The following is a 14,187-nucleotide window of genomic DNA, read 5'->3' as shown; positions in this document are numbered from 1 at the left end:
TATTATGCACATTGCTCAATTTTATGCACTACTAGAGGGAATGATGCAGTACAACAGGTGATCTATGCTTCGTTCATACGCGGACTCTTGAGTATGTGCTTTTTTATATCACAGTGGTTTTCTTAATTAACTTTTGGAGGCCACTGAGGTACTGGTTTTGTAAATGACTCACTAATTGAGAAAGGGAAACAATCCAAGCTGGTACTAGCACTACAGGGTCCTACAGTAATGTAAGGAGATAACTTAAAAATATTTATATTTTGAGAAATCTATAATGTATTGAATATATTCAGACTTTACAGAGTTAGCAGTTGTTGATACAGAGACCATAAAAATAATTTAAACTATTCAAAAATAGTTAAGAAAAGGTATACAGGTATACAAGTACTCATATAATGGGACTTCAAAAAGCTCTTGAGACTATGTATTATCATTTTGAGTATCTGATTTATTTGAAAGGCAGAGAGACATTCTCCACCACTGATTTACTCCCTAAATGCCAACTACAGCCAGGGTTGGGCCAACATAAAGAGAGAAATTGGAAACTCAATCTGAATCTCCCACACGACTGGTAGTGAACCAAATCCTTCAGCTATCACCCGATGCCTCACAGGATGCACACTGGCAGGAAGCTAGACTATGGAGTAGATCTTAACCTTCAACTCGGGCACTTTATATGGGATGTGGGTGTCTAAAGCAAAGTCTTAAATGTTATGCCAAATGTTCAGCACTATATATTATCTATTTAAATTAATTCCTATGTTCATTTTATTTCATTAGTGATTACATTTACAGAATCAAGTTTAGAAACAACAAAGACTTGTAACTCACAACCCCCATCATCTTGAAGGTAACAGGTACATTATATTTTAATTCCATTTTCCACAAATTTTTGGAAACCTCTTCCTGAGTACACATATGTGAAAATGGAAATTGTACATACATACATACATATATATATGAATACTTATTACTAAGCTTGTATAATTCTAGTGTTATAAAACTAGCCAAATCATAAATAATATTAATTTTTAAAAACACTTCAGAATATCTACTCTGAGGTGTTCACTGTCAATCCAAAAATTATTGGCTTCAGAGATATACACTTACTCCAATGTTGTCTCCACTTCTCTTTAATAACTGTCTTTGTCTTTGTGGGGTTTTCATATAAGAAAAGTAGCTGCGTTAACTTGTAATCACACTATACATGCTACTAACCAAAAAGGAATAATATGAGAAATATGAAGAAGCAATATATTGTGCAAATGATAGCTGCTTATTCAAAAATAGCCATGGTACAGACACATACACATACACACTTTGTTGAGGGTGGGGAGCTGAAAGAGCACTGCACCAGAATGCTAAATCAATATTGTCATTTTCCAAAATCTATGTGCTGCTATTATATATTGTTTCCCATCCCAATAGCAGCTTAAAATGAACTGGGAGATTTTACATGCAGATTTCCAAGCTCCTTCCTAGGCTCAGATGAATGTGTTGGGGCTGCAGTCAGGCACTGAAATTTCTGGAAACTCCCAGGTGATTCTCAATTTGATATAAGGGCCACGGAGTTCCAAAAAGAAGCTGTCACTTACTGAAAACATTGTGCTATGATGGTTCATAAAAGTGATCCTCATAGCAATCACTCGTGTTATATGGTACCATCCCCGTTTTCCAGATAACAAAGGACGCTTTCAGAAGTTAGACTGCAAAGCCAGCTTTTGAGTCTACATTTCTCTAATTCAAAACCTGCACTTCTTACCACGCTTGAACAAAAAGCTTTCATAGAGTTTATAACTAGGACCAGAAAGTGGTCACTGAGAGGAAGTTCCTGAAAACTCAGCAGTTATGTTTTGTTCAGCACATGGTGGTGGTGTTCTGAAACCTGCAAATGCATCTATTGTTTGTCAGGAAGAATCAGACAGGCAACATCTCCTTATAATATTTTCCATGCATAGTTTTGCATTGGGGAGTGGGAGCCAGAGAGTGGGGTATACTTGTACTATTTGTGTGTTGTATAATTTCAATATTTAATTTAATATTATTACTTAGTGTGGGTGAGAATCTGTGTTTGCCCACACAAACTTTTCCAACTCAAAATTAAAGGATGGGGGCAGGGCTTGTGGCACAGATTAAGCCACACTTGGGACAGCTGTATCCCATATCAGATTACATCTTCCAGTTCCAGCTACACCACTTCTGGTCCAAATTCATTTTGATGCATCCTGCAAGACAAGAGGTGATGCCTCAAGTGCTTGTGCCCCTTTCTCCCATGTGGGAGACCTAGATAGATTTCTGGTTCCTAGCTTTGGCCTGACCCAGCCCCCAAATGTGCAGGCATTTGGGGAGTGAACTAACAGATGAACTCGCTCCTCTCTGCCCCATCGTTCTCTTTCAATAAGATTAAAATAAATAAATAAGGCTTTTAAAAAACAATGTTAAAGGATAGCATAAAAGATGGAGCTTAATGCAGCCAATACATCTTCAGCTAAGTGGCCTCCTTCCTCCTTATTAATCTATTTTTCTCTGGGTTGCTAGACAGCATAGGATCTACATTTGCACAGAATGGCTCCTTTCGGGTAGCCAAGGTATAAAATTCTCTTATATCAGAAAAGAACAATTTCAGCCCTGTTACTGAACTGTAACACTTCCTTACTCCTTTATTGTAAATGTTTTAAACAAGAAATAATAATAATAATAATAATAAATACTAGCCAAAGTGTTTCTGTCAACCATTCCATTAATCAGACAGGGATTCCGACAGAGAAACTGCGATTTAAACAAGAAAAGTGCAGTGTGAGCTAGCTCAAAAGCTAGGTCAGGAATTAAGAGCAGGTCTTCCACCTGGCAATTCAAGTCTCTGTCTACAGTCCTTTTCTAAAGGAGGAGAAACATTCTTTTGGAAACCTTACTATATCAGGGGCATGTGTTTGAACTAGTATTTAAGACACAGATTGGGATCCCTACATTTCAAATCAGGGTGACTCGGTTCACGTCCTAGCTCCACTCATGTTCCCAACTTCATACCAAGGTGCATGCTGAGATGCAGTAAGTGAGGGTCAAAGCAATTGGCTCAGTGCCACCCATGTGGGAGACAGAGATGTCGTTTCTGGCTTCTGGCTACAGCCTTGCCCACCCCAGGTGGTGGCAGGCATTTGGGCAAGAACCCACAGGAGGGAGCGCTCTCTCTCTCTCTCTCTCTCTCCCTTTCTCTCCCTCTCTCTCTCTGCCCTCCTTCCCTCAACTACTCAAATAAATAACTTTTTAATGTAATCATACATTGAAAGAAAAAGGACAACTCATGATAATGTTCCTAATTTGTTAGTATAACTGATTAACTATGATACATAGAAAGTGTTGATTTAAATGAAACAGTTTGTAAACACAATGAAAAAAAGAACAAACTAGGGGCCAGCACTTTTCCATAGCAGGTAAAGCCACCACCTACAGTGCTGATATTCCATATGGGCACTGGTTCGAGACCTGGCTGCTCCACTTCTCATCTAGCTCTCTGCTATGGCCTGGGAAAGCAGAAGAAGATGGCCCAAGTCCTTGGGTCCCTACACACATGATGGAGACCCAGAGGAAGCTCCTGGCTCTGGGCTCCAGATCAGTGCAGCTCCGGCCACTGCAGCCAATTGGGGAGACCTCTCTCACTTTGCCTCTCCATCTCTGTGTAACTCTACCTTTCAAATAAATACATAAATCTTTAAAAAATGAATTTATAATGCTCCCTAATCATGTTTGCAATGAGTTCCGCCCCAATCATACATTTTCACTGAAATTTGTTTCCAGTGTCTCATGTATATAGACTCACTGAAATAATTACATTTTCTAATAGGAAGGTAGAGTAGAAAGTATCACTATGTTCCTGAATCTGTATATATGAAATACATGAAACTTGCATGCCTTAAATAAATGTTTTAAAAAGTTATTTTCCCAGATTAGGCCACTTGACTTTACATTCCCTGAAAGAAGCAAAAATTACCTGCTAGTCACTCACACACTTGTGGCATGACCATTTTACCTGGTTTCAAGCAGAGCTGCAAACTCCTGGAAAGTCAGGACTATGACATACTTTCTTAATATTCTGCACAGTGCTCAGAATAGCTGATGTTTGCTATGGTCTGAATTTTGTCCCTTGAGAAGTCATATGTTGAAGTCCTAACCTCAGTACCTCAGAATACATCTGCATTTGGAGACAGGGTTTTTAAAAAGTACTAAAAGATAAAATGAGATCATATGAGGAGCGGGGTCTAGTCCACCGTGACTGGTGTTCTTGTGTGTTAAGAAGAGGGTATTCAGACACTGAGACACAGAGGAAAGACCAAATGAGACCACAGAAATGTGGCCACCTGCAAGCAGAGGGACAGAGGCCTCAGAAGAACCAAGCTACCAGCACCTTGATCTAGGACTGCTTGCCTCCAGAATAAGGAGCACGTAAGTGCTTTGTTGTTTAAGCCTGCCAGTCTGGGACATTTTGTTATGGCAGCCCTAGTAAGCTACACAATAATCAACATTTATTTGCTGAATTATTTATAACTTTATAATTGGCTACTTCTCTATCCTTCACAGATCAGGTATTTTAAGGCAAATTCACAAAGATAGATGACTTGAAATTATGGAATGCGCTTTGTTCTGTGTATTGCTAACTTAGTACTTTAGAAATTCACTGTTCGGGAAAGGCTCTAGCCTAATGGTTAAGATGAAAGCATCAAACATCAGAGCACCCGGGTTTGATGACTGGAACTACCTTCCCAGCGATACAGATCCTGGGAGATAATGATTCAAGTAATTGGGTTCCGAACCATGTGAGAAACTTGTATTCCAAGCTCATGGCTCCATCCTGCTCAGCTCCAGCCATTGTGGACTGGGAGTGGACCACTGCCTGGAAGCTATCCATCTCTCCCATCATGCCCTGCTCCCAAATAAATTTAAAAATTAAGAAAATCACTACTACTTCTAGCACTCTGACCCAAATATATATTAAATGTAATCCTTCAGATACCTTACTCCTTCATTTAACATTCTTCAGTTGGAAGAGATGGAACACTAAAAAGCCAAAACTTCCAGGGAAAACAGCGGCACTAGTTTCTTCTTGCAAGAACACACATGTATCTTGGCGGGGGGGGGGGGGGGGGGGGGGATTGTGCGATCTTTTTAGGTTATAACACTTCTGTTATTGTTTAACTCCTGAACCATAAAGGTTTCATATGCTCTTCCTTGCCTGATTCACTCAGACAACAAGTTTGAGAGTGAATCTAGGAAAGTGATCATGCTGTCACTTCAGCTGGCTGTAGCCAAGGCAGCAAGCGTTCAGTAATGGAATGTGGAGCATTACCTGTAGCCAATGGCCTTGGAGACATTTGGGAGTAATCAACATGTGCTTTATTAGGCAGAAGAAATGACAATCAGAACAAATAACAATCAGGGGCCAGCGCTGTTGGGCAATGAACTAAGCTAATGCCTGCAATGCCAGCATCCTATATAAAACTGCCAGTTCGAGTCTCAGATGCTCTGCTTCAGAACCAGCTCCATGCTAATGTACCTGGGAAAGCAGCAGAGGCTGGGCCACGTACTTGGACCCTGCCACCTATGTGGGAGACTCAAATGGAGTTTCAGGCTCCTGGTTTCAACCTGACCAAGCCCGTTTGGAGAGTGAACCAAGATCTCTATCTGTGTGTGTGTGTGTGTGTGAGAGAGAGAGAGAGAGAGAGAAAGAGAGAGAGAGAAAGGCTTCTCCCTCAAATAAATAATTGAATCTTTAAAAAAATCAACATAAAATGGGAGGGCATGCTTGTAAATAATCAAATCCTAGTTAACTTAGCATATATAATGAGTGACAGTAATGGTCAGAGTTAGAGGGTGCCAGAGTAAGATTGACCTGGGCATAAATTTTGGCTCATCAGTCCTCTCAATCTGGGCAACTAACTTACCCCTCTGAGCCTTTAATTCATCTTTTCAAAAATAGGACCAAAACTAATGGGCCTCCAAGGATTAACTTGAGAAAAAATAAACACACATTGCATGTTAGCTCAGAGTAAGAATTCAAATAGCTGTTATGTATTCTTTTAAATTATTTATTATTATTATTATTATTCATTAGCAAAGCAGTGACAGAAAAAGAAAGAAAGAAAGAAAGAAAGAAAGAAAGAAAGAAAGAAAGAAAGAAAGAAAGAAAGGCACAGAAAGGGATTTCCTATCTGCTGGTTCACTGTCCAAATGCCTGCAACAGCTGTGGGCTGGGCTAAGCTGAAGGCAGGAGCCCAGAACTCCGCTCAGCTCTCCCACACGGGTGGCAGGAAAAAAGCATGTAAACCATACTCTGCTGACTCCTAAGGTGTGCATTAGCAGGAAGTTGGATCCAAATAAGAAGTGGGACTCCTCCTACCCAGGCACTCCAACATGGGATGCAGACATTCCAAGCAAAGGCTCAACTGCTGCACCACAATGCCTGTCCCTTGGTGTTGAATTAATCATATTAAATTCTGTTTACTGAAATTATGCTTCAGAGCTGATTATTTTTGCAAATTATTATAGTAAAACCTGCTAAATTCTGTAAAGAAATTACAAACAGTAATGGAACTTGTGGCATGCACAAAATAGGATACACTCGGGAATTAACCAAATCTTGAAAAGGAGCAAAGTATCACAGTGGAACTTTTGGGAACAAAGTATGAGGAAGCAACAGTTTTTTAAAAACAACAAAAAACACAAAAAGATGATCACAAAGCAGACTGATTTAATTTAGGCAAAACTGATGTTGATCTATAATATAAAAAAGTATACTGGCAGAACCTGTAGGCAGTATATTATGTGCATGTACAACACAATGTAAGCATTTAACATAAAACAGATTGACTCAAAATGTGTGTAATCTTTGTAAAGAACAAAAAATATCATATTCTCCTACTTTTAAGATAAAAAATTAGCAACAGATTTAAATTTATTAATATTCTTCAGATATGTGAATCCAAAGAGAGTAAAGAAACGTTTTTGTGTTCTTCCCCTTGTGTATTTTCAAGCTAGAGTTCTATCTGTCAAAAGATGATTCTGGGCTGGCGCTGTGGCTCACTAGGCTAATCCTCTGCCTTGCGGCGCCGGCACACCGGGTTCTAGTCCCGGTCGGGGCACCGGATTCTGTCCCGGTTGCCCCTCTTCTAGGCCAGCTCTCTGCTGTGGCCAGGGAATGCAGTGGAGGATGGCCCAAGTTTGGGCCCTGCACCCCATGGGAGACCAGGATAAGTGCCTGGCTCCTGCCATCGGATCAGCGCGGTGCGCCAGCCACAGCGCGCCGGCTGCGCCGGCCGTTGGAGGGTGAACCAACGGCAAAGGAAGACCTTTCTCTCTGTCTCTCTCTCACTGTCCACTCTGCCTGTCAAAAAAAAAAAAAAAAAAAAAAAAAGATGATTCTGAATCTACTCAGATACTTTAGGGAACTACAAGAATGTAAGTTTCTACACGGTGTTTTATGTTCTTGTTTTTGTGTTCAGAAGTATTAATTATAAGAATAGTTCAGGCCAGCGCCACGGCTCACTTGGCTAGTCCTCCGCCTGTGGCGCGGGCACCCCGGGTTCTAGTCCCAGTTGGGGTGCCGGTTCTGTCTTGGTTGCTCCTCTTCCAGTCCAGCTCTCTGCTGTGGCCTGGGAAAGCAGTGGAGGATGGGCCAAGTCCTTGGGCCCTGCACCTGCATGGGAGACCAGGAGGAAGCACCTGGCTCCTGGCTTTGGATCGACGCAGCACACAGGCCGTAGCAGCCATTTGGGGGGTGAACCAATGGAAAAGAAAGACCTTTCTCTCTGTCTTTCTCTCTCTCACTAACTCTGTTTACCCCACCCCCCAAAAAAAGAATAGTTCAATATGATTGCCTCTGATGATTACTTTTGAAATTTTAAGCAATTCACACAGAAATCAGAGGTTTAGAAAATAACATAAAGTATATACATATGTACATACACTGAACGTGCATGACATATGACATACATTTTATATTTATATACACACATATTTTGTTAAATACACACAATTCAATTTTAGCAATGTTTACTGAATCTGTAAGCACTGGGGCAACATCTATCATAGAATGTCCCTGGAGACTGCAAGCCCATCAGCAAGGGCGCACTGTTTTATTCATCCTTTGTATGAGGGACTGACACAGCACCAATAATGTTTATGAGTGAATGGATGGATAAGTGAATTACTGAATAATTGAAATATGCAGTTTAAATTTTTAAGAAGTATATAATCTAGAAAGGACTAAACTTGCAAGAAAGCATGAGCACAATTGCTCTGTTTTGTGCTTTGACTTCTCAAACAATCTGTGTAAAGCAACCTTTTTTTTTTATTTTCTACTAATCCCAAACCAATCATTCATAGAATAAAAAAAATAAATCACTAGAATAATAATGGAGAAAACACACCAAAAGAGATGAAGCATAAAATAATTATCTAGATATTCCTATAGATATCTTAATTTTGTTTTTCAAAATAGCCACCAATAAGCCACAGACCACACTTTGAGTGGCATTATTTTTTACTATCACCATGAACAATGTTATGAAAGAAAATCCTGCTTAACTTGTAAGTAAATGAGATAAAAAAATAAATTAAAGAGTTCTAATTTTAAGATTAGTTTAGAATAATCTGCTAAGAAAATTATCATTTTCTTCCTTTAGTTTCCAAAATTCTATGGTAATTCATTCAACAGACCATTAAAAAAAAAAAAAAAAAAAGCAGAACACCAAATGGTTCTTTTCCGCAATCCCTAGTCATCCTGGCAACTCTGCAAGACTCAAAAGGCAGAACTGCACGTACAACTTTTCTCCAGCAAAGGTTCACAGCATCAGGCACTCTCCTTGTTGAAGGCAGGAAACCCAATTCATCTGAGTGATAAATGGGAAATGTTATAAGTGTACTTTTCATTCCCATTTATTTCTTGTTGCACATAACAAACGTTCTTTTGTTGTGTTGCTGAAAATAATTAATTTACAGCTACAGCAAGTAATGACATCTTTACTCCATTCTTATGTAATACTGCTTTTGTTATATTTTTCAAGTGTTTTCACCTATGAATGGTACATTACCAAGAATGTTATAATTTGCATTCATAAGCTAATGTGCATATACATGGTGAAAATATTGAGAAATCATTACAACATTTTAAACGTACATTAAAAAAGATGTTGGTAATTTAAGTGTTTGAAATGCCAGGTCGATGCAAGAAAACTATTCTACAAAATGAAATTGCACAGTACAATTCCTAATGGTTGGGTTCTAAAGTCATCCTGAAAATTATATAAAAATTGCACCTGAAAAGACCCCCAATAGTTCACGCAATACTTCTACATTATTTTGTATGTTTTAAGTCACCTCTAAGTAAGTAAAACCCAGACAGCTCTTCTACCAATGGTAAGGAAGGAGACAGATTCCTTCACTGAACACTGGATTAAGGGTCAGATTTGGGTTTTCACCAAAATATAACTAAAAGTGCATAATTCAATTAAAATGCATATGATGTTAGAATACTAGAATAAAACTAATACAAATAAGTGCAGCAATATACACAGAACAGATTGGATGCTTACACTGATAGGGGATTATGATAATGATCAGCAGACTACAGATTCAAAACTGTGTTCCTCCAAATAAACTTCTTTTAGGTACTGGCTGACTTTATAAGACAGTTTTGCAAGTGAAAATCTGTTCATTTTCTGTAGCGTACTGTTATGTTAAAATTCTTACCAATATAATTAGTTGTATATGGCAGCAATTTAACCACTCACGATAACTATTAAAATCTCAGATATCCTACAACAATACTATAATAGAAACCTGAAAGAGTAAAAGTAGAAAATTTTGGTTTACTTCTTTCCTAAGAATATCTAATATATTGAATTATTTACCATCATAAATATAGGAAGAAGCAACCAAAATTTAAAATAAGCAATAGTATGCCTAAAACTAAGCATAAAAGCTCAAAAGTCCTCAGAGTAGATTGTTACTTTTCAATGCAATTGGCGGTTTCCTTGACATTTACCAGCTGAGCAGTCTTGGTGAGTCACATCACCTTTGAGACCAAGAGTTCAGTATTCAAAAACAATGAGAATAGAATTAAATGTATATGAAATTACGTTCTGAGTTACAGAGATCTCTATTAACATAGTTCTCTTTAGGCGAATTATCACCTAGGAAAAGCATGCATACTCTCCCCAGTTATGTCCTGCTTTTCCTCTTGCAGAGCAATTGTTTCCTTCTGCACATCTATAAAGGTAACTGTGAAGAATGTAATGAAAGACCTTTAAAAACTGTTTTCAGTTGTCACCTAAATCCTGTGAAAAAGAGTTTACACAGAAACTGGAAATATCTAGAAAATAGTTCCAGAGCATTCAACCACCAATGAGGAATTAATCCAGTAATTAATTAATGTGAGATATAGTTCCAGGTATCGATAGACAATTGATAAACCCAAAACATGTTCTAGAACTTGGAAAGTAAATCCCATCCACATTAACTCAAAGGATAGAGACCTAGGCAAAGTAGAGAGAAACAAGTCAAGGTTCTCGAAGTTCTGGAAGATAGCGCTGGATACATGGCAGTGCTCATGGTGGTTGTTGATCTCTTTATTATTATCACTGAAATATAATATTGAAATATATCTGAGGGCCAGCGCGGCGGCTCACTAGGCTAATCCTCCGCCTTGAGGCGCCAGCACACCAGGTTCTAGTCCCGGTCGGGGCGCCGGATTCTGTCCCGGTTGCCCCTCTTCCAGGCCAGCTCTCTGCTGTGGCCCGGGAAGGCAGTGGAGGACGGCCCAAGTCCTTGGGCCCTGCACCCCATGGGAGACCAGGATAAGCACCTGGCTCCTGCCATTGGATCAGCGCGGTGCGCCGGCCGCAGCGCGCTGGCCGCGGCGGCCATTGGAGGGTGAACCAACGGCAAAGGAAGACCTTTCTCTCTGTCTTTTTCTCTCACTGTCCACTCTGCCTGTCAAAAAAAAAAAAAAAAAAAAAGAAAGAAAGAAATATATCTGAAATATACATTGAACTTTGAAAGTGCTCTAAGCAGGAGCAGAGCCTGGACTCATACCCAGGTGCTCTGATAGAGGATACAGGCATCTCAAGTGGTGACTTGACTGAAACACCTGCCCAATCAAAGTGTTTTCAATGTCATATTAGAAACCAAATATCAGAACGATGCAAGGAAAATGCTTTGATAGGAACAGAGGATATGGGGAAGAAAATAAGTTGAAGTAGTTTGGGAGTTTCATATATGCAAATCCTCTGGTTTTCTATATTTGTGGACTTCAAAAAGCAGAATACATGTTTTTAGATACAGGATTTGCTATTTATTTTCAAATAATTTCTGAAGCTAAGCTTTTATCCAGTGAGTAATAAATCTGTATGTAAATCATATATTAAGTATATCAATTTGTTTTTAAAATGATTCTGCGAGCCGGGTATATTTCTCACCAAAAAGAAGGGGCCTAATGCAACAGAAAGAAATGCTTGTTCTATGAAAATGCTGTCCATTCTTGACAGTTGTGTATTTCTTTACCTAAAAGGCCAAATAACAAATGAGTATATTGCAAAACCAAATTAAGTAAAAGTACCTATGTTGCTCCTAAGGAACAATAATATCAAGATAAATTTAATAGCTCTGAAATCAACTGACCATATTTTAGGATCCCTTTTTGACCAAAAATAAATGAACTTTAATGGCTTTCAATTTAGATTCTTAATAAAAATTGAAAACTAAAATTCAAACAAGCATACAGTATTTTTTTAAAATCTATCTTGTTTAATCTCTGATAAAGACTATCATATCAAAAAGAGCTTAATGGAGCCGGCACTGTTGTGTAGTAGGTAAAGCCACTGCCTGCAGTACCGGCATCTCATATGGGTGTCGGTTCCTGTCTTGGCTGCTCCACTCCTGATCTAGCTCTCTGCTATGGCCTGAGAAAACAGTAGAAGATGGCCCAAGTCCTTGTGCCCCTATGGGAGACCCGGAAGAAACTCCTGGCTCCTGACTTCAGATCGGCGCAGCTCTGGCCATTGTGGCCAACTGGGGAGTGAACCATTGGTTGGAAGACCTCTCTCTCTCTCTATTCCTTTCTTTCTCTCTCTGTGTAACTCTTTCAAGTAAATAAATAAATCTTAAAAAAAAAAAAAAGAGCTTTAAAAGATGATATAGTCCTGAGACTTTCTGGAACTCTCAGATCTGCACTGGATAACGCAATAAGCATATGAGTTCTGTAAGTGTGGCTAGTTCTGTGCTATGGGAATAAAATGCAACATATTTCAAAGACTTAGTACAAAAAAATTTAGTGTATGTTTAAAATAATTTTATATTGAGTCGAGGTTAACATAATATTTTGAAACAACTTGGTTTCATAAAATACATTATAAAATTAATTCCATCTGTTTCACTTTACTTTTTTAAATTATGTTCTTAAACTTATGTATGTGGAGGTTAGGCATTTGGCACAGCAGTTAAGTTGTTACTTAAAATGCCCATGTTCCTTATCAGAGTACCTGGGTTCCAGTTCTGGCTTGGTTACCAATTCCAGATTTCTGCTAATGCTCATCTTGAGAGGCAGCAGATGATGGCTCAAGTACTTGGGCCCTGCCACTCATGTGGGAGATGTGGAGGTGTTCAGGGATCCTGACTCCAACCTGGCCCAGCCCTCATTGTTTTGGACATTTGGCATTTGGGGAGTGAATGCGTGGATGAGAGATCTCTTTTAGACACACACACACTCTCTTTCTCTCTCTCTCTCTCATCTAAAAGGATTTTCCTTTTTTTTTAACCTAGAAACATTTTATTTAAGAGGTATACAAACTTCAAGCAGTTCATAAATACAAATTTAGAAGCACAGTGATTAAAATAATTTACACTGTCTGCTCTCTTGACTTGCATTATCATTCCATTTGGCAGTGCTCATCCACAGAATGTTTTGTCTTGAGTATTGTAGCGCTCCTCTGATATTTTCCCTCTGTCCTCTCCTATACTTTCCTTTCTCTTCTTTATTCTCAACTTGCACCAATGTCAGGGGAGAGGCTTAGAAAAGGGAGGGAAACAATGCAATACTGAAATACACAGACTGCAAATATGAAGGAATGGGTTCAGAAATTAACTAAAACAAAATGTTTTTGGGGCCGGCACCATGGCACACTAGGTTAATCCTCCACCTGCGGTGCCAGCATCCCATATGGGCTCCAGTTCTAGTCCCGGTTGCTCCTCTTCCAGTCCAGCTCTCTGCTGTGGCCTGGGATAACAGTGGAGGATGGCCCAAGTGCTTGGGCCCCTGCACCCGCATGGGAGACCCGGAGGAAGCTCCTGGCTCCTGGCTTTGGATCAGCACAGCTCCAGGCATTGCGGTCATTTGGGGAGTGAACCAACGGAAGTGGAAGGAAGACCTTTCTCTCTGTCTCTCTCTCTCACTGTCTGTAACTCTGTCAAATAAATAAATTAAAAAAATGTTTTCATACTATTAGTTCAATAATATAATGCAAACTGTTAATACAACTGTATTGTTAGCTATTTACAGCACAAAAGCATAGTTATTTATGAATTCATTTTATACACTTGATAGTACTTAAGGTTTTCTAATAAGATATTTTTATTTGAAATTTAAACCATCTCAATTTATTACAAATAAAATTTATAATCCCAAACACAAGACTAAATTTTGAAGCATAAAATGTGTATGAATTCAAAGTCCAAGACTCATATTAATTATTCATATTTACTCTGACCCCATTTTATTTCCCTCAAATTTTCTTTTCACCTCCAAATATTCCTTCTAGATTGCTCACACTTAATATTTTTCGTTGTCATTGTTCCTCTCTCTTAGGCCCTCTTTTCTTCCTATGCATCTCCCTTATAAGTTTTCATATGTTCCCTCATTTGTTAGCCCCACATGCAAAGCCAACCAAGACATGGAAAGGAGAAAGAGGTATAGCATTAAAATTTGTCAAGTACTTAAATATTCCAAAGAACAACAATCATTTATACTTTTGCTCATTCCCATAACCGTATGCACTGTCACTTTTCCTATGTACCATTTCCTTCCCCAGATGCATTGCCAGTTCATAAAGGTTGCATCCAGTGCCTTTTATTTGGTTTCTGACCTTTTAAAAAAAAATCTCTGAAAACACAGTGACAAATGGGTTCCTAATAGACACGAGC

At 38.9% G+C, this 14,187-nt stretch overlaps 1 protein-coding gene across 14 annotated transcripts in view; it reads right to left on the bottom strand.

The window, feature by feature from the left end:
- The window catches only part of RALYL (RALY RNA binding protein like), an 833,139-nt gene that overhangs the window by 807,861 nt on the left and 11,091 nt on the right, over window positions 1-14,187 (bottom strand). The window contains exon 1 of one of the 14 annotated variants that reach the window (XM_070075264.1): window positions 5,009-5,120. The exons of the other annotated variants lie outside the window; for them this stretch is intronic. The gene's annotated coding sequence lies outside the window, so the exon portion shown is untranslated. Of the gene's footprint in view, window positions 1-5,008; window positions 5,121-14,187 lie in introns of those variants that run through there. 14 annotated transcript variants of the gene reach the window in all.

This window comes from Oryctolagus cuniculus, chromosome 6, assembly GCF_964237555.1.
Source record: "Oryctolagus cuniculus chromosome 6, mOryCun1.1, whole genome shotgun sequence".
NCBI classification, from domain to species: Eukaryota; Metazoa; Chordata; class Mammalia; order Lagomorpha; family Leporidae; genus Oryctolagus; species Oryctolagus cuniculus.
The sequence above is the reverse complement of the archived record's forward strand: the minus strand, read 5'-3'. Positions and strand labels throughout refer to the sequence as shown.